General features: G+C 45.1%; 1 protein-coding gene across 5 annotated transcripts in view; it reads right to left on the bottom strand.

Moving 5' to 3' along the window:
* LOC135051156 (membrane-associated guanylate kinase, WW and PDZ domain-containing protein 3-like) overlaps positions 1-21,277 on the bottom strand; it is a 73,500-nt gene that overhangs the window by 33,616 nt on the left and 18,607 nt on the right. The window lies entirely within an intron of this gene.

The following is a 21,277-nucleotide window of genomic DNA, read 5'->3' as shown; positions in this document are numbered from 1 at the left end:
GGAACCTTACAAGGTATTGTGTATTTTATCATTACATAGCTAAGGGTAATCGGAGTGTCTCAATCGCTCAAGCAACTTTTACATAACGGAGGGTAATCAGCGTTACATTGTGTTGCATACAAGGTTTACTGTGTGTCATCCTGTGAGCGTCTGCGCCGCTCGTGTTCCTCTTGTGGGCACAGCGTCCGCTACGCTAGTAGCGTTGCATTACGGTACTCGGACCGCCTATAGCGTGCTCGATACCCAGCGTAAGCCGTGAGCGAACGTGCCGCTCATGCGTCTCGACCATGGCCTGGCGTCTGCTACGCTAAGTGCGTACCATTACGGTGCCCCGTACGCCCATTGCGTACTGAGTCTCTTACCAATATATATAGTGAATGTTATAAGATAAATATTTAGCTTTATCAATTGGCGGCTCGTCCGTCCTCCACATATCCGCTCTAGCAAACACAAGCAGACTTTATCTGTCAGCAAAGGGCGGGAAGGAGTATCCCTTCGTATCCGTGTTGGTGGTGAGGGATACGGTAGTGCTGACTAGATAAGCGTCTGCATCGCTACGCTGTAGGAGTGCTGGTGGAATCCGGAACCGGTAGGTAAGAACAGTACGCTATTGTCTTTTAAAACTGTTTTATTTCTGTTTGATACACATTGCGTACGCAACACACGCACACACCTGCATTTTCCATTTGTGTAATTTTCACATCTCGCCTTCCTGTTTGCCATTTACCATTGATAACGTGCTGAGAAAGATTTGTTGCTATTGGTAGTTAAAAGTAAAATTAATACGTAAGGGAGTAATTTGTAAAACACGCACACGGCTTGCCTATGATACAAGGAAGTTCTGTGTGGTGTTCAGTAAATGATTACAGTTAAATATCATTTGCATTGATAGAAACGTGTTACTTGTGTTACTGTGGACGTGTCTGGCCTGCGTACACGTGTCTCTAACAAAGGGCGGGACTAGCGTACACAAGGGCCGACGCACGTAGCATATATTACGCAACGGAGCGTATGGATACGCCCACGTAATACAAATCACACGATAGTATTGTTTTAATAGGCGATACGGAGGCAACGCGATAATAGCACAAGTCACTCTCAGTGTCCTAAATTTTAGCGTAAATAATCCTTCTCTAGTTGTAACTCCTTTGGGACTAGACTGTGATACTGAATGAAAGGGATTTCTGCGCAGAAACGAAAGTAAAGAGTATATGAGGTGAAAGAGTGTGTGATATATATATATATGTTTCTCATTTTTGGGTGGAACCACAGGAAATCGAGTTCTCGTGAGGTACATACGCGAAAGTGACAGCGCGGTGGCTTGGGAGGCATCCCTTGTTAACATATTAAAATAAGAGCATTAGAGTATAGCAGACCAGGAGGTCACGGACCAGGAGGTCCAGAGACAGACCAGGAGGTCTAGGTACAGCGGATTAGGAAGTCCGCTATAGATAGAGTCAAAAGCACAACACCAGGAGGGTTGGTGCGGTACCCATATAGGCCATTAAGCTCTGGCTGAAGGAATTCGCAGCCACAATTTTCGATTCCACTGGTCGTTCCGCACATAAGATTAGTTGCTTATGTGCAGTACGATGGTACCGCATGTAATTGTGTGCATTAGTTTGTAACTTGACCCAGTACCATTTGCGTACGCTAGAGGGGTCATAAACGCTATTTGTACATTCTAACGTGATTTGTGTAATTTTTTTTTATTTTAAGGGAGGTTCGCTGGTCACTCAGGAGCAACTGATATTTACTGGGAAGGGTTAAGTGCTCTTCGGATCACACCCACACGTTCCAGTAAATAGAGGTTCAGGTCGCAGGGGCCCTAGGTTGAGTACGCCAGCGCTAAGGCAGTGTGTGGGCGTTTTGGTCGACGTGGGTGAGTGAGTGGAGGTACTCTGTAAACTTCCACTGTCAGCCTACCCCGGACATCTTGGTTTTTGTAAGGGTTCGCTGAAGACCCTGATTTGAAGGTCAGAGGTAGTGAAAGCAACACCTGCAAAGATGGGGGCCAGTTGTTCAGGTAGGGGGCGATCAACCCTGGTCCAGGTTGATTTAGTAAACCGACCAATAGGGTCGGCAAGTTATATCATGTGTGAGAAATACGGTTCACACACAGAGGTTTTGTGCGATGAATGGGAAAGAATGACTGTGCATGACGGGGAAAAGTTCCCACGGGTAGGCAGTTTTAGCCCCGAGGTGTTACAAAATCTAAGGAGAAGGATATGTCTCATTAAATCTGCAAAGAGACAGATCAAACATTATGATTATTTACAATTATGGCAACAGGAAGGTGAAATACAAAGAGGATTGGCTCAAGCAGCTGGATCTAACCCTATCATGAAACTGATAGCCACCGCACCCCCACCACCATACATAACAGGAGAGAAAGTGGTTACAGAGAATGGCACACTGGTGTATGATAAACATGCACTTAGTAACTGTATAGATGTTAAGAATAATGTAACTAAGATTGTTGATGCTAATACTAACTCGTGCAAGCTGTACCCTGATTTAAACTTTCCCCAGGATTGTGACCAAGAGGATGAGCCCACAACAATATCGGCACTCTCTCTAGCAGCCACCATAGCAGAAACAACAGTGGGCACGGCCCAACCAGTAAGAGCAGTATCAAAGGCCCCTAGTGGAGGGACAGGTGAGGTCATATCAACTGGTAAGTACGGCACTGTACACTATGCTGAAACCATTACACCACATGTTGTAGAATCTACTCAGAATGATGTTATTGAACTTAATCCTGTTAGGGTAATTGCAGTACCAAATGGGAAAACTGACACTTCAGGAGTCACTCCTGTCAGAAACATCGCCATGCACTGCCCCTTTTCCCGAACGGAATTAAGATCAATGGTGTCTGAATTCCCTGATCCTAGGAAAGATCTAGTTGCAAGCCAGAAGTACATTAGAGAGCTAGGGAACACTGTGGAGCCCAATAACAAAGATTGGCGGATATTGCTGAGGGCATGTTTACCCTCCAATGTCGACTCAGCGAGATTTATAGCTGACTGTAGACTAGATGAAGAGGTACCCCTTACTGAGGAGTACAATCAAGATAATGTGAAAAGAATTAATTTGCAGCTGGGAGTATATTTCCTAGCTGTTGCTAAATGGAACAACATTTTCTCCATCAAGCAAAAAGAGGGAGAAATAGCTGCTGATTATTTTCATCGGGCACTGCAGGAAATGGCTAAGTATACAGGTATAGAAGACATTAAGACAAATGTGAATCATAGAGAAGTAGCAGTATCTGTGTTAATGGATGGTTTAAAGGAAGTATTGAGGACGAGGGTACAGACCACCCAACCATGTTGGCGAGGTTTGTCGGTGGCTACTTTGAGAGAGGCCGCTATTGATCATGATCGGAACATCACCAGACACAGGGAGTCGCAGAGTGATAAGCTGATGGCCGTAAGTATACAGGCCCTTACCACAAGGCCAACTCAGCATAAGTCTCAGACCCCTGTGGGTAAGTCAAATATGGTAACTTGTTATTACTGTCATAAAGAGGGACATTATGCACGAGACTGTAGATTGAAAAATGCACAAAAATCATATCAACCCCCTAGACAACGACATGACACACGAAATTGGGATCAAGGACCGCAGAGACGGAGTTATGAGCCACACGCAGGGGAAACAAAAAGGTATCCCCCAAGAAGAGACTAGCAAGTCTCTGATAGTTCCCATTTACCCCCTTCACAGGTAATAGCTGCCAGCGCAATGCAGGGAGGTCACCACATACAATAGGGGTGGGGCCACACCTGTAGTCTGCAGCCAGTGAAATTAATTGCGAGCCTTGGCAGTGAACCCGAGGTCACAATTGATGTAGCTGGTAAATCTCTAAATTTCCTTGTAGATACGGGGGCGGCCAAGTCAGTGATAAATTCGACCGTGGGCATGAGAACCACTGGTAAAACAATTCCAGCCATGGGAGTAACAGGAGTAGTACAACACTACCCTTTAAGCAAACCTGCAGAGATTACGATAGGGCCTTTGCATACCAAGCATTCTTTTCTGCTGGCTGCATCGGCTCCGACTAATCTCCTAGGGAGAGATTTACTGTGCAAAATGGGATGTGTCATATATTGTACTCCTGAAGGTGTGTTCTTGGACATACCCGAAAACCACGCTCAGGAAGTGCAGGATATGCTAGATTCCCCAACAAGATTAATGTCACACACTGTTGTTGTAAATAGGTGTCCGTCCAAGGTAGAGGAAATGATTTCCCAGATACCGGAATCACTTTGGACCAAGGATGGACAAGACACTGGATTAATGGCAAACGTAGCCCCAGTAGTTGTACAAGTAAAAGATGGTAGGATAGCTCCAAAAATCCCACAATACCCTCTGAAGCCAGAGGTGGAGTTAGGAGTTTACCCTGTAATAGAGCGCTTGCTACAACAGGGCATTCTGGTAAGGACGTCCAGCACTGCCAATAGTCCCATCTTCCCTGTTAAAAAGAGTGGGGGGAGGGGTTACAGATTAGTGCAGGATCTAAGAGGGATCAACAAAATAGTTGAGAGTCAATTCCCTGTAGTGCCAAATCCAGCTGTCATCCTTATGCAAATCCCTCCCACTGCCAAATTTTTCACTGTGATTGACCTCTGCTCCGCCTTCTTCTCGGTACCTCTGCACCCTGACAGTCAATACTTATTTGCATTTACATACAGAGGAGTTCAGTACACCTGGACTCGATTACCACAAGGTTTCATTGACAGTCCAAGTATTTTCTCGCAAGCCTTGCATGATTGTTTACAGTATTTTCAACCTGAGAGTGGATCAATATTAATACAGTACGTAGATGACTTACTGCTGTGTTCAGATTCACTTGAATCGTCCCTGAGAGATACGAAACAACTCCTGTTTCATCTTTCAGACACCGGACACAAGGTTTCCAAAGATAAGTTACAATTATGCCAGACCAAGGTAAAATATTTGGGACACTGTCTGACACAAGGACTGAGACACCTCACCGCTGATAGAATTCAAGCAATTCGTGACATGACCCTGCCACAAACCCAGCAACAGATTAGAACGTTTTTAGGAATGTGTGGGTATTGCCGTAACTGGATCCCAGGTTTTTCCATACTGGCTTTGCCTTTACAGGAGATGGTCTCCTCAAACAAACCTGATCGGATTTCGCACACAGACGAGTCTGAGATGGAATTTGAGAGACTTAAACAGTGCCTAACGCAGGCACCAGCATTAGGCATGCCAGATTATGGAAAACCCTTGGAGCTGTACGGAACAGAAAGTGCTGGGTGCGCAGCAGGTGTCTTAACCCAGAAGCATGGTGATGCCAGCAGGCCGGTAGCCTACTACAGCGCTCAGCTAGACACGGTAGCGCGATCCCTCCCCACATGCTTGCGAAGTGTTGCAGCAATGGCATTGCTAGTAAGTAAAAGCGAAGATGTAGTGCTAGGACACAACCTCACAATTCATACACCACATGCAGTGTCAGCTTTACTGAATTCTGCCCAAACCAGACACGTCTCATCAGCGCGGTTTACAAGATGGGAATTGGCATTGATGGCCCCCGTAAACATCACCATAAGGAGATGCAGCGCACTAAATCCTGCAACATATCTCCCAGGTGTGCCTGGACAGGCACAAAGGGTGGTGGATGAGAGTGATGGTGAAGGAGGATTTAGTAAGGAAAATGACACACATGATTGTATGGAATATTTGACCCAAGATTTCACGGCAAGGCCTGACATCAGTGACAACCCACTGGAAGATGTAGATTTTACTTTCTACACTGATGGCAGTTGTCACAGACAGACGGACTCGGGAGACTTGTGTACTGGATACGCAGTCGTAGATGACCAAGGTACCATAGAAGCGGAACCCCTAGGCCCACCACACTCAGCACAAGTTGCTGAACTGGTTGCCCTAACCAGAGCATGTGAATTGGCTAAAGGCAAGTCAGCCAATATCTACACAGATTCTAGGTACGCCTTCGGAGTAGTCCATGATTTCGGGGCCCTATGGCGCCTCAGAAATTTCATGACGGCAGCTGGCACAACCGTAGCGCATGCTGCCCACATCAAAAGACTTCTAACAGCGATACAGGAACCCGACAGAGTGGCTGTTATCAAGTGTAAAGCTCACACGTATAGCCAAGACCCGGTATCACTTGGTAACAGCCGAGCAGACGAAGCTGCTAAATCAGCAGCCAGTACCCCCATACAGACAGACAGCACACAACTGATGGTATTTAATACTGTAAACACACAGAAATTATATGAAATGCAAAATTTGTGTTCACCACAAGAAAAGGCAGTTTGGAGGTCAAAAGGATATGGCCTGGAGTCCTCAGGACTCTGGACAGATGGACAGGGTAAGCCAGTGGCACCCAGAGCATACCTTCCAAGTCTAGCGGAAGCGGCACATTGGCTGACTCATCTGGGCAAAGAAGGAATGTGTAAGTTGGTAAGAGCTTATTGGTGCGCCCCAGGATTTTCTTCCCATGCGGGTAGAAGAGCGATGACATGTCTCACCTGCTTGAGGAAGAATATCGGAAAGGCAATACCAACAGAGCCATCCCATATCCCTCCTACAGATGGTCCTTTTCAGGTAATACAAATTGATTTCATACAATTGCCACCTTGTAGAAATTTAAAGTATGTATTGGTTTGTATTGACGTGTTCTCGAATTGGGTTGAAGCATTTCCCGCGGCCACAAATACCGCTGTGTTTACTGCAAAGAAAATTGTGCAGGAATTTGTGTGTAGGTACGGTATCCCTAGAATCATTGAGAGTGATAGGGGTACCCATTTTACAGGTGAAGTTTTTTAAGCAATGTGTAAATTGATGGGAATTAATAGTAAGCTGCACACTCCGTACCGCCCCCAGGCGAGTGCGAAAGTGGAAAAAGTAAACAGCACTATTAAAAACAAATTAAGCAAGGTAATGGCTGAAACAGGATTGTTGAGGCCCGAAGCTTTGCCAATCGTATTATACAGCATCAGAACCACTCCCAGGTCCCCTCTTAATCTGTCTCCTTTTGAAATTCTGTTTGGTCGACAACCCCATGTTATGATTAACCCCCAGGATGATTTGAAATGTAACAATGAAGTAACTGTAAAGTATTTGGTTAAAATGAGTAAGCAATTGAGGAATCAGAATGATAATCTAAAGTTGGTGATTCCTGATTTACCAGACAGTAATTGTCATGACATTGAACCTGGGGATTATGTAATGATACGGAATTTCCTACGCTCAGGTTGCCTTATTGACAGATGGGAAGGACCATATCAAGTCTTATTGACCAGCACGACAGCATTGAAGGTTGCCGAGAGAGAGACTTGGGTCCATTCGTCTCATTGTAAAAAGGTCGCTGACCCAGAGAAGTCCCGTGATAAAGAACAGACGGTAGAGGTTGTATCACTAGAGTGTCTGTTCCGGGAAGGTTGAGACGACACCTGAGCGCTGAGAATAATAAGACCGGAGGCGTTTGTCGAGCCAGATTTCTTTTTCCCTTTTGTTATTTTCTCCAGTTCCCACCTCCCTCCTATTTTCCTCCCCCCTTCTTATTTTTCTCCTTTTCCTCCTATAAGATGGACTTGCCCCAAGAGACTGTGATCCGGATTTTCCTGTTGACCATGATGTTGACCAGAGCAGTCTGTTTCGGTGAGAGTACCATGGAGGTCGAGAAAGGATCTGGAATGGGTTCTGATGACCAGGATGGAGGCGTAGTTTTCCAAGAGCAACATAATCACCGAGTAAAGGCGAGTATCAGAAAACGATCTGGTAGCATTGACAATAGAAGGAATTGTGAAGGATTGTTAGCTGAAGAGAACTGCATCTGTAGGCATTGTGACAATATAGTTGAGGATGGGTGCATCAAGAAATGTCAGTCCAGTTTTAATGTCCACATGGACCGGCATCCATTGAGTGACTATCACTCCTTAGTGGGTAGAGTGTTAAACCAGACAGACTGTTGGGTATGCTCTCAAGTACCTCAAGGTCATAGCAAATCTGGACTAGTACCATTCCCTTTAACGGTAGGAGAGGTACTTGAGTTAAGTGGTGGGAGGCCGGTGGACAAGAGGTTTAATATCTCTAGTCCTCCTAGTTTGAAGCTCCACCAATATCATGTGGATAAGTCCTTAGTATGCTTTAACATTTCCAATCCCCGAAAGCCGGGAAATTGGGAAGTGTCATGGAGTAATCAAACCATGACATTTTCATACAGAGCCGATAGAATGCCCATAGACACAGAGCTTATACGCCAGATAGCCAACAGTAGAAGATATTTCCGGTATAGGTACACTCTAGGAAGTAGGACCATGCGAGTTGGAGAAGTATCACCAGGATACTGTGCACATATCGTACAACCTGATACGTGTACTAGACAGATGGGAGAGTTAGGGTTAGGAGATTTCACATGGAAATTTGTAACATAGTAATGTCATACTCTGTCCCATATGTTCTCCCCGATGATTCATATTTCATATGTGGGAGAAAGACGTATAAGTGGCTTGCCCCAAACTCAGAGGGATTGTGTTACATTGGAAATGTACTGCCTGAAGTAATGACTGTATCCCAAATCAAAATGAAAGACATTCACCGCGGTGCCCAAGCTCCTTATACTCACACTCATTATGAGCACGTCGTTAAAAGGCACCTGATAGAGAGGACAGAGCATCCGGCCTCTGATCTGATCCATGAATCCACCGGGATTCAATTCCTACTCGCGTTAGATAGCACTCGTACCGCCAGAGGAGTGATAAATTATAGATATATATCTGCGCTAGCGAACTTGTTAGACAATATCACCGAAATGTATGACGACACGTTCAGGTACACTGGGAAAGAGTTACAAGCCTACAAAACAGAGCTGGTTCAGCATAGGATGATTCTCAATTATCTCACAGCAGTGACAGGCGGGTATTGTGTTACCCTAGCAACTCAATATGGTGTAAAGTGCTGCACGTATATTACAAACAGCACAGAGGACCCGGCCGAGGTCATAGACCAAAAGATGGATGACATTTTGCAATTGAAGTGGGAGTTTCGAAGGAAACACAATCTCACACTCGCTGCTGTGGGTAATGAACTGACCAGTTGGGTGTCATGGTTGAACCCACGAAATTGGTTCTCTGGTTTAGGAGAATGGGCCCAAGGTATTATAATGGATGTAGGGGAATTTCTCTTGTGTATTCTGGGAGTCGTCATATTGGTTGGTCTGATATTTAGATGCGTTCGGACTTTAACGAAGTGTAAAGGTAGTACCAGAGTGATGAGTCTGAGGAGCGAGGACACCATAATAACAACAACTAATTTGATTTATGACCTAACGATAGAGACAATGTTGTGATGAAAATGTGATTCCACGGTCCGTTTCTTTCACCCGTTTCTCCTTTGTTTTCCTCCAAGGTACAAAGACACCCGCTTGGAAGAAGAATTTGACAACCTCTTTTATACAGACCATTGATGAACTATGCCACAAGCCCCAATATCCCTAGTGACTTTAACTTTTTTACGAAAGCCCAATACTTTAGAGACTGTAATTTTATGGACAATGGAAAAGCTTTTGCTCGCTATTTACAACAAAAGCACCGAGAGACATCAGAAAACATGTACATCAAGACAAGACATCAGACAAGACCTCAATCGGCGACTGTTTATTTAAACTCACATAGTTTACGACTGCATTTATAACGAGTGTTTCTTATTTTCATCTCTACAACCTCCAGGTAGTATCTCACATAGTCGACAGGTGATCCTCACATATTAGCACTCACATTTTCCCCCCTTCATGTATCATCAACTAAATGTGCTCCCCTATTTGTTGCAACCAAAAGCCGAAAAGAGCTCGGTAGAGTTTGACAGCCCATCCACAGACCCTTGATAAGGGATAAGAAGGATTCAAATGTATACTTCGCAAATATCTCGAAGCTTGATTTAAAACACGTACGGCACGATGATACATGACCCCTCAAACATGGATTTCATACACACATGCTTTTACTGTCTCACTAGGTCATATCTTTCTAACCCTCTCCTCTCTTCCCTTACCCAATCATAAAAAGGTGTTTACATGATGACATATATTTTTCTGTTTTGTTTAGGAAGTGGCAGTTATTGGTGACTGCCAAAGGGTGGACTGTCAAAGTCGAAAAAATATCGTTATTCTCATGCCTTGTACTAACCCCATGCGCTTGCCCGCTGCACGTGCACATTCTCTCCCGTGCGTGCGCATATTCGCAGTTGCGTGATGGCGCCTCCACGGTCGTGCGCTCAGGCGCGTGGTATGTGCATTTACGGTAGAGTTTGTGTGCGTCTGGCAGGCGAATCGATCGTTACATAGTTAATCCAAATAGTGTATTTTATAGGTTATGGTCCTCTTAATAATATCAGTGAGTTTGTTTAATGTAACTGGTTCATGGACAGAGAAATCCCTCTTTACATGATACGAAGGGTCAGACAGGTTTTGAGCAGTTGTGTTTAGTATGCAACGGTAGAGTATTTTATTAGAAACATTCCGGTATTGGTTTGAAAGAGGATTAATCGCTCCTGCGAATAGTTATGTCTATAAGAAGTTTATGGACATTTACTGTATTTGCAGTTCATTATCCATGCGGCGGGAATCCTGAGATTCCCTCCCACCTGAGCAGTAAGAAATAGTCACAGCCCACCTGTTCGAATCAACCTATGACCTTTTGTTATAATGTGAAGACAGATTCCTGTGTCCAATGAACAATGAGATTGTAGGCCCCTGTGTAGTGTACTGTATGTAGTGTATATAAGGCAGCCAGTCTGGGCCAGCTCAGTCTACTCTCCACAAAAGGTTTTCATCACTGACTAACTTGAGAGCTGGTACCAGGACTGCGCAGCGATCATTCCCCAGTGTGTAAGTTTTATTCTCTGTAACCAACTTATTCTCTGTTTGTATTTGCCATACTCTCTCTCTCTCTCTGTTATTGTTACGCTGTTGTATATTGTATATTTTCAGTTATTCTGTGTAGGTGTTTTATGTTAGTGCTGTAGTGTATAAACTGTAACTGTTTTCCCCTTTTACATACTAAAATCATCTAGATAAAGGTTTTGGAACCTTACAAGGTATTGTGTGTTTTATCATTACATTGCTATGGGTAATCGGAGTGTCTCAATCGCTCAAGCAACTTTTACATAACGGAGGGTAATCAGCGTTACATTGTGTTGCATACAAGGTTTACTGTGTGTCATCCTGTGAGCGTCTGCGCCGCTCGTGTTCCTCTTGTGGGCACAGCGTCCGCTACGCTAGTAGCGTTGCATTACGGTACTCGGACCGCCTATAGCGTGCTCGATACCCAGCGTAAACCGTGAGCGAATGTGCCGCTCGTGCGTCTCGACCACGGCCTAGCATCTGCTACGCTAAGTGCGTACCATTACGGTACCCCGTACGCCCATTGCGTACTGAGTCTCTTACCAATATATATAGTGAATGTTATAAGATAAATATTTAGCTTTATCAGGGAAGTATTGAAGGCATAGAACCTTATGAACGTGTTCACTGAAGAACACGTAGCCGCCTTGCACAATTGTTCAAGGGTTGCACCATGGCGGGCCGCCCAAGAAGGTCCAACAGACAGAGTAGAATGGGCTTTGATGGTAGCAGTCACCATTCTAATCCATCTGGCCAAGGCATGCTTATTAGCAGGCCAGCCACGTTTGTGAAAACCAAAAAGAACAAAGAGAAATTCAGATCTCCTAAGCGAAGCTGTTCTCTCCACATAAATACGGAGAGCCCGTACCACATCTGAAGACCGCTCTTTGGAGGATAAACCAGGAGAGGTAAAGGCCGGTACCACAATCTCTTGTTTAAGGTGGAAAGATGACACCACCTTAGGCAGATAACCAGGGCGAGTTCTAAGAACCGCCCAGTCAAGGTGAAAAATCAGAAAGGGTGACCGACAGGACAAGGCACCCAAGTCGGATACCTGTCTAGCAGAGGCAATAGCCAGCAAAAACAAGACCTTAAGAGTAAGACACTTAAGGTCCACAGACTCAAGAGGTTCAAACGGAGACTCTTGTAAGGCATCCAGAAAAAACGACAAATCCCAAGGAGCCACAGGAGGAACATAGGGAGGTTGAATCCATAAAACACCCAGAGTGAATGTAAGAACATCAGGCAGAGTCGCAATTTATCTCTGAAACAATATCGACAAGCAGAAATATGAACCTTGAGGGAGGACAGACGAAGGCCTAAGTCCAGGCCCTGTTGCAGGAAAGCCAAGAGTTTGGCAGCACTGAACTTGTATGCATCATAATTCTTAGCCGCACACCAGGTGAAGTAAAAATTCCAGACCCTATGATAAATCCGAGCAGAAGCTGGTTTACGGGCCTTCAACATAGTTTGAATGACCGCCTCAGAAAATCCTTTGGCCCTCAGAACTGAAGCTTCAAGAGCCACGCCGTCAAAGGCAGTCAGGCCAGATCCGGGTAGACACAAGGGCCCTGAACAAGGAGGTCTGGGCATTGTGGAAGTAGAATAGGACGCTCTATCGAGAGACCCTGTAGGTCTGAGAACCAATGCCGTCTGGGCCAAGCCGGAGCGATGAGAAGTAGTATTCCTCCTTCTTGCTTGAACTTCCTTATTACCCTGGGCAGGAGTGACACCGGAGGGAACACATACGGTAGCTGAATGTTCCATGGAATTGCCAGCGCATCCACAAATGCTGCATGAGGATCCCTTGTCCTTGCTCCGAAGACCGGAACCTTGTGATTGTGTCGAGACGCATCAGGTCCACATCTGGTAGGCCCCACTTGTCCACTAGAAGTCGAAAGACTTATGGATGAAGGCTCCACTCTCCGGAGTGTACGGACGGACGACTGAGGAAGTCCGTTTCCCAGTTGAGGACCCCCAGAATGAACACTGCCAACATGGCTGGCAGATGGCATTCTGCCCAAAGAAGAATCTTTGACACTTCCATCATTGCCATGCAGCTTTGAGTGCCGCCTTGATGATTTATGTATGCCACCGTGGTGGCGTTGTCCGACTGTACTTGAACAGGCCTGTTCTGTGCCAGAGGCAAGGCCAGTTTTAAAGCATTGAACACTGCCCGCAACTCCAGAATGTTTATCGGGAGGAGAGATTCCTCCCTGGTCCACCGACCCTGAAGAGAGTGCTGCTTGAACACCGTGCCCCAACCCCACAGACTGGCATCCGTCATCAGAAGGACCCAGTTGGAGATCCAGAAGGGATGACCCTTGCTCAATTGCTGGTCCTGTAGCCACCAGGTCAGTGACAGGCGAATCTGCGGAGTCAAGTAGATCATGCGAGTCCTGATCGGTGAGGCATGCCATCCAGTTTGGAAAGGATTAACCTCTGCAAAGGGATGGAATGAAATGGAGCGTACTCCACCATGTCAAAAACCGACACCATGAGGCCTAGTACTTGCATCGCTGAGTGTATCGACACACGTGGGCGAGATAGGAAGCATCTTATCTTGTCCTGAAGTTTCAGGACTTTCTCTAGAGACAAGAACAACCATTGGTTGTGGGTATCCAATAATGCCCCCAGGTGCACCATGCTCTGAGCAGGGACCAGTGAGGATTTCTTCCAGTTGATGAGCAACCCGTGGGCTTGCAGGAATTGGACCGTCAGTTCCAGATGACGGAGAACCTCTAGAGAGTTCACCAGGATCAATAAGTCCTCCAGATACGGCAGCATCCTGATACCCTGACGGCAGAGCAGAGCCGTCATGACTGCTATGACCTTGGTGAAGATTCTCGGAGCCGTGGTCAGACCAAAAGGTAAGGCCTGGAATTGAAAATGTAGGTTGCCAATAGGAAACCACAGGTATTGCTGATGCGATATGGCAATAGGTATATGCAGGTAAGCATCCTGTATGTCCAGAGATACCATATAGTTGATGGGCTCCAAGGCCAGAACAATAAAGCGAAGAGTTTCCATACGGAATTTGGAAACCTTCACAAATTTGTTCAAAGACTTGAGGTTGAGAATGGGCCGGGAGGACCCATTTGGTTTCGGAACTAAGAACAACATTGAATAGTACCCCCTGCCTCTCTGAGCCAGAGGCACCGTCACTATGACCCCTGTGTCCAGGAGGGATTGTACCACCAAATGGAGAGTTTTTGCTTTTACCGGATCCGAAGGGATGTTTGTTGAGCAAAACTGGCTAGGGGGACGTTTCTTAAAAGAGATAGCGTATCCGTGAGTGATGACTTCCTTTACCCAGACATCTGAAGTGGTCTGTAACCATACCTGAGCAAACCGCAGAAGTCATCCTCCCACCCTGGGGTCCCCCAGGGGAATACCGCCCCATCATGCAGCAGGCTTGTCTGTTTTGGAAGCAGGCTGACAGGCAGCCTAAGAACGTTTAGGTTTGGGCTTAGTGGATTTGGAAGTGCGAGCCTGTTTCGGGTACGCCTGACCCTTTGCTTTACTTGGAGGTTGAAAGGAGCGAAAAGAAGTACCTTTAGCCTTCGGAGCCGAAGGATTAGTACTAGGCAGACAGGCAGTCTTAGCGGATGCCAAGTCAGCAACAATCTTGTTGAGATCTTCCCCAACCCTCCACACGCTTATCCATCGGTTCCTTCAGAGAAGTGATGGTAGTGACAGGCAGAGCAGATGACACCAGACGCGCGACCTGCGAGTCCACCGGGGGCAATGTTTCCCAATTTTTACTTAACTCCGCAGCGAGGGGATAACGAGCTAGCATCTTCTTAGACAGGGATAATTTCTTTCCTGGATACTCCCAAGATTCCTGACGTATGTCAACCAAATGGTCAGAATGGGGTAAAACTAATTTAGTAACCGTCTGACGCTTGAACTTATCAGGTTTCTTAGAGGTATCTGGAGGTTCTGTGTCATCATCAATTTGAAGATTCAGTCTGATAGCCTCCAAGAGGTCAGGAACATCCACCTGTGTAATAGATTCCCCATCAGAAGCATCTACATCAGTGTCTGAGGGGTCAGTATATACGCCATCTTCATCGGATGAAGTATCCGAAACATGTGTGGATTGTGAGGAAGTAATGGCCCACTTAGAGGACCCCTTGGTCCTAGGCGGGCAAGGGTTAGGTTTTTGTTTAGCCAAAGACTGATTTAATTGCTGTAACTGAGTGGACAGATTATCTGCCCATGGCGGATTAACTGCAGGGACAATATGTGGCTGTAATGGCACAGGAGGTCCCACAGGGGGCGCAAGTCTAGTTACTAGCGTAGTCAGCAAATTAGAAAAAGCAGCCCAAGGTGGGTCTTGGTGTGCCCCCGGTGCTGCAGACTGACTGAGGGGTATAGAACCCCCGGTACCTGAACCCTCAGCTGCAATGTTTTCGTCCGAGCAATCCATGGCGTCAGCACTGCATGGCACAGGATCAGCCATGGATCTACCGCCCTGTTTAGCAGGCTATGGGGCAGATGTATTAAGCCTGGAGACGGCATAAGGAAATAATAAACTTCTGATATGTGCAAGGTGATAAACACACCAGCCAATCAGCTTCTAACTGTTAATTTACATATTGGACCTGATTGGCTGGTGCGTTTATCACCTTGCACATATCCCTTAGAATGTAAGCTCTCATGAGTAGGGACCTCTTCCCTCATGTGCTTATGCTTTTCTTACTTTAATAATCCTCAACTGCCCAAATCCCGCAGTTTTTTGGCCACCTTGGAATTTATCTTTGTTGTTTACTGGTGTAGTTATGCTTAGTTACCCTGTACTTGTCCTATATTGTCTTCAACTGTAAGTCACTGTTTTCCTGCTTTATGTGAATATGTACTCTGTAATTGGGCGCTGCGGAACCCTTGCTGAGCCATATAAATAATAATAATCACTGGTTTATCACTTCCTTATGCCTTCTCCAGGTTAATACATCTGCCCCATTATTAGAAAGCGTAACCTTAGGGCGTATTAGTACAATATAACCAGATAAAGTACCTGACAAAAAAATCCCAGTATAGTGTGACTGCAAAGCAGAGCACAAACAGAGAATTTAAGAGGTATATGGTGACTGAAACACACAGAGTAAAATACCAAAGTAATATATCCTGTGAAACACTATATTATATGAGAACCCTGATGCACTTAGCCCCCCTCAGGGTACAGAATATAGGGATAGCGATATGTGTTAGAAACACGGAAAAGAGACCACACAGCAGCTATTGGCACACACAGTCACATGTACAATGCAGAAATTATTACAAACAACATTAAAACTGCACTGGACTTGCAATACTAAGTAACTGGACTACTAAGTAAAGGTATGTATGTATACAGATATAACAATGCACAGTAAAGACTGGATGTATATCACAGGATACTTGTACTAAATATCCCTGTAGTTATGCACTTGTTCTTAACTAACACTGTCTAAACGACATGTAGTATACTTAAGTGTCCTGTAAATGCACAGCGCTGGTGAGACAGGCGGCTTTACAGAGGAGACATTGCCCAGAAGTCCCAGGATCAGCGCAGCTCTGTGTAATGGCGCCCAAACGCTGACAGGGAGTGAGGGAGAAAAGAGATGCAGCTCCAGGGTGGGAAATTTTGCAGTAAATGGCGCCTGGGGCTGGGGGAGGGGCTACAGGTCAGCACCCTTTCCCCTCTGCTGGACTTCACCACCGGGTACTGCGGGGCCTATAGAAAACGGATTATGAGAAATCCGACCTGTGCCCCTTGCCCTGGTGGTCTAGTGGGGTCCCTGTATGGCCACAGTGTCCACGCCAGCGCGATCGTGATTTCAGCGGGTCCTGCCTGGGGGACCCTCGTACCACCTCCCAAAGATGCGGCCATGCGATCCAAGAGAGCAGCAGCGGGTGTGTGCCTAAAGTGACCGGAACCCTCCGCTGTAAGTACCCGGCAACCAAGGCGCGGGAGTATACAGCGCCGCTGGGGGAGGTGAAGGAGCCGCAGCATGATATGTCAGACCGACATATAGTACTTCTAAGTGCCTGCTCTGCGGCCCTTGAAGTCTTATTTTCTTCAAAAAGCTCTTTTCAGGTCTGCCTAGCGCAGCACCCCCTGTTAGCAGCCTGCACTGCAGGCACCAACTTACAAACTGAGCTCCAGTGCCTGGAGGCGGGAATATAGAGGAGGCGGCGCTATGCATCCTGGGAACAGTCAAAGCTTTTAGCCTGTTGGTGCCTCGGATCAAGATCCAACTCTACACCCCGATGTAATTCCCTGTGGAATCAGTGTACCCCGCTGCAGAAACAGTATATAAAGCAGGGTTGTACTGGCCCACAGGGGTACAGGAGAAGCCCCGATGGGCCCCATTGCCTGTGGGCCCACATCCTCAACTAGGGATCAGGTTCCAGACTGTGCACTTGAGTTATACATTATACATAGGTTACATTATACCACATAGGACTATGGTGTATTTTATATAGTGCATTCCTGTAATTAACCTACAGTAGTACATTATCATGCGGGCACTAGCAGTATTTACTATATATATATATATATATGTATCAAGGGCCCCAGATCATATACTCTCAAATGGCTAGCCAAATCTCTGTAGTGGCTGGCCACATCCTATGCATTGGCCCCTCCCCTTACACCCCCCCCTGGTGTGCCCTTCATGTCCCAGTCCGACACTTATATAAAGACTTTTCCTTCTCCATCACTGGAATCAGATCAGCTAGAGGCCATTGGTTCTGTTCAACGATTACAGCTTATGATGTAGATGTGCAGCAAACTGTCAGTACAAGATTAATTCAATTCTGAATCAATGTATCAATATGCATGCCTCTGTACTTGAGATAGTCATAGTGAACCCTTTATTCCAATGAGTCTTGATGAACACTGTCTCCGCTGCTATAAGTACTCTAAAAGGGTAATGAGCATACCATAGCCCAAGACTGTATTACTTTCCGTTGTCTAAGCCACCTAAGACAAAGGTGAGCTGAACAAACTAAAGCGTTAAATATATTTCCCTGCAAAATTAACTTTAGAGAGTATATTAGACTTGCCCCAATCAAACAGCCTCATCCCAGTACTGTCTCCATCCCACTGTTCCCGGATATAAGCCATTATGCTTGCAGCATTTTATGGAGACTCTAGGTAAGTGATGGCTTACCTTGACACTCCAGCTGTTGTTGAACTACACATCCCAGCATGCCCTGCATCAGTTTTAGTAAGGCTAAATAGCAAAACTGTAGCAGGGCATGCTGGCATGTGTAGTTCAACAACAGCTGGAGTGTAAAGGTTAGCCATCACTGCTGTAGGTCCATGCTCACCTCAGGTCATTCATTGCGCCTCATTTACAAAGCTCATCTGATGAGCAGGGATGGAGCTCCAGCTCCAGGCCCCCCAGTGAAAATTGGCCCACTAAGAACTGCAAAATTCCTTTGATTTGAGACATCAAGGTACATAATTGTGCTTAACTCTCAGTAAACACTTATTACGTTGTGTCCCTTTTGTGTGTGGGTCAAGCTTTTTAATACATTGCTCAGAATGTACCTGTAAACGCCCTTCTCTGTTGAGATGCAACAAAGTCACAAAAATCAAAGTATAGGCCAAAACCAGAAGCTTTGGTACAAAATTCAGTGGAATGGAACACCTCTAAAAATGCTCCATCAATGACGGATAGTTTTCCTGCATGTGAACTTCTGTTTTGCCATGATTGCATTATTATGATCCCCATGAATCTCTTTGGTGATGGTGGTGTATGTGTCCAGGGAGCATAAGTGCCTTGGGGGAAAGGAGGTGACCTACCTTAAATCCTGATCTTGCTCTCTCAACACCTATATTCAATCATTATATCCAATTATAAAGTGCTGTATGGAGACCGAATGTGTTATACTGTAATGTTACACTCTATACAGCTATAGGTGTCAGAAGACCCACATAAACTGGTCCATGACAGAATGCCATGTAAAAATGATATCACATGTATAAGCCCTGTATCAGAAGTGGAAAGTACTTATTCAGGGCCTAGATTATGCTCACCGTGAAACTTGCCACCCAAATCAGCCAGAATAAGGATATGTATTTGAGCATAACGCCAGGTACAGTATCACAATTCAGAACAAGATTTCCATTCTTGTTTACTTGAGAAGTATAACAAACAACGTTAGCAGACTATATTCATCATTGTTAATGTTTGCACCATTACTGTAGACTTGTGTATTGATTTACTGAAAATAGCAAGCAATAAACAGCCACAGTTCTTAATGGGGGAAAAAAACATGTGTTTGCATTTTCTAAGCTGCTGTGGTTCTCCAGCTGTTATTCAAGCGACTCTTGCCATAAGGAGGCTGGCTGGGATTTGTAGTCCCCAGCAGCTGGTGGTTCACATGTTGCAGAGTTCTGATCTACAGTATAATGGCAAATGGCTATACTTCCAGGGTAAGGCTGCTAGAAATTAGTTGGCTTACACAGCTGCTTCCACAACAGAATATTGGGCAACATATGCAAGAGACTAATAAAAAAAAAAAAAAAATAAGCTCTAGAATAACGGTTTATACTGCAGTCTCAGACACCGATGCGGAGCATAAACTACTTTATGATTGCTTGCTATACCTGGCACACATTCCCTGCATTCAAATGACACTGCCAATTTATTTCCAATACAATTCAAGAGGTTTTTACTAGAGATGAGCGGGCTCGGTTCCTCGGGATCCGAACCCCCCCGAACTTCACCCATTTTACACGGTTCCGAGGCAGCCTCGGATCTTCCCGCCTTGCTCGGTTAACCAGAACGCGCCTGAATGTCATCATCCCGCTGTCGGATTCTTGCGAGATTCGTATTCTATATAAGGAGCCGCGCGTCGCTGCCATTTTCACTCGTGCATTGGAGATTGAACGGAGAGGACGTGGCAGCGTTCTCTCCCTGAAAAGCTCCGTAATCTGTGCTCAGTGTGCTGAAAATATCTGTGCTCAGTGTGCTGCAAATAATCTGTGCTCAGTGTGCTGAAAATATCTACATTCTCTGCCTGAAAACGCTCCATATCTGTGCTCAATGTGCTGCAAATATCTGATCAGTGTGCTGCATTGTGGGGACTGGGGACCACCAGTATATAATATATATACTTTTCTATAGCTTCTATACTGCTTGTCAGGACACATGGTCACAGTTACACCGCTCTGTACTAATATACAATAATATATATACTTTTCTATAGCCTCTATACTGCTTGTCAGGACACATGGTCACAGTTACACTGCTTTGTACTGATATATACAGTAATATATATACTTTTCTATAGCTTCTATACTGCTTGTCAGGACACACATGTGTCACAGTTACACTGCTCTGTACTGATATATACAATAATATATATACTTTTCTATAGCTTCTATACTGCTTGTCAGGATACATGTGTCACAGTTACACCGCTCTGTACTGATATACAGTAATATTATATATACTTTTCTATAGCTTCTATACTGCTTGTCAGGACACACATGTGTCACAGTTACACCGCTCTGTACTACTACTGATATACAGTAATATATATACTTTTCTATAGCTTCTATACTGCATGTCAGGACACATGGGTCACAGTTACACCGCTCTGTATTGATATACAGTAATATTATATATACGTTTCTATAGCTTCTATACTGCTTGTCAGGACACATGGGTCACAGTTACACCGCTCTGTACTGATATACAGTAATATTATATATACTTTTCTATAGCTTCTATACTGCTTGTCAGGACACACATGTCACAGTTACACCGCTCTGTACTACTACTGATATACAGTAATATATATACTTTTCTATAGCTTCTAGACTGCTTGTCAGGACTCACATGTGTCACAGTTACACCGCACTGTACTGATATATACAATCATTTTAAATCATTTTCTACAGCTTCTATACTGCTTGTCAGGACACATGTGTCACAGTTACACCGCTCTGTACTGATATATATACAATAATATATATACACATTTCTATAGCTTCTAGTATTACAGTGCAGCATTTTGGTGACCAACAGTATACATATATAGTACAGTACAGTAGGCCATTGCTATTGATATATTACTGGCATATAATTCCACACATTAAAAAATGGAGAACAAAAATGTGGAGGGTAAAATAGGGAAAGATCAAGATCCACTTCCACCTCATGCTGAAGTTGCTGCCACTAATCATGGCCGAGACGATGAAATGCCATCAACGTCATCTGCCAAGGCCGATGCCCAATGTCATAGTAGAGAGCATGTATAATCCAAAAAACAAAAGTTCAGTAAAATGACCCAAAAATCTAAATTAAAAGCATCTGATGAGAAGCGTAAACTTGCCAATATGCCATTTACGACATGGAGTGGCAAGGAACGGCTGAGGCC

Source organism: Pseudophryne corroboree, chromosome 2 (assembly GCF_028390025.1).
Source record: "Pseudophryne corroboree isolate aPseCor3 chromosome 2, aPseCor3.hap2, whole genome shotgun sequence".
Classification (NCBI taxonomy): Eukaryota; Metazoa; Chordata; class Amphibia; order Anura; family Myobatrachidae; genus Pseudophryne; species Pseudophryne corroboree.
This window is presented reverse-complemented; position numbering and strand designations above follow the sequence as displayed.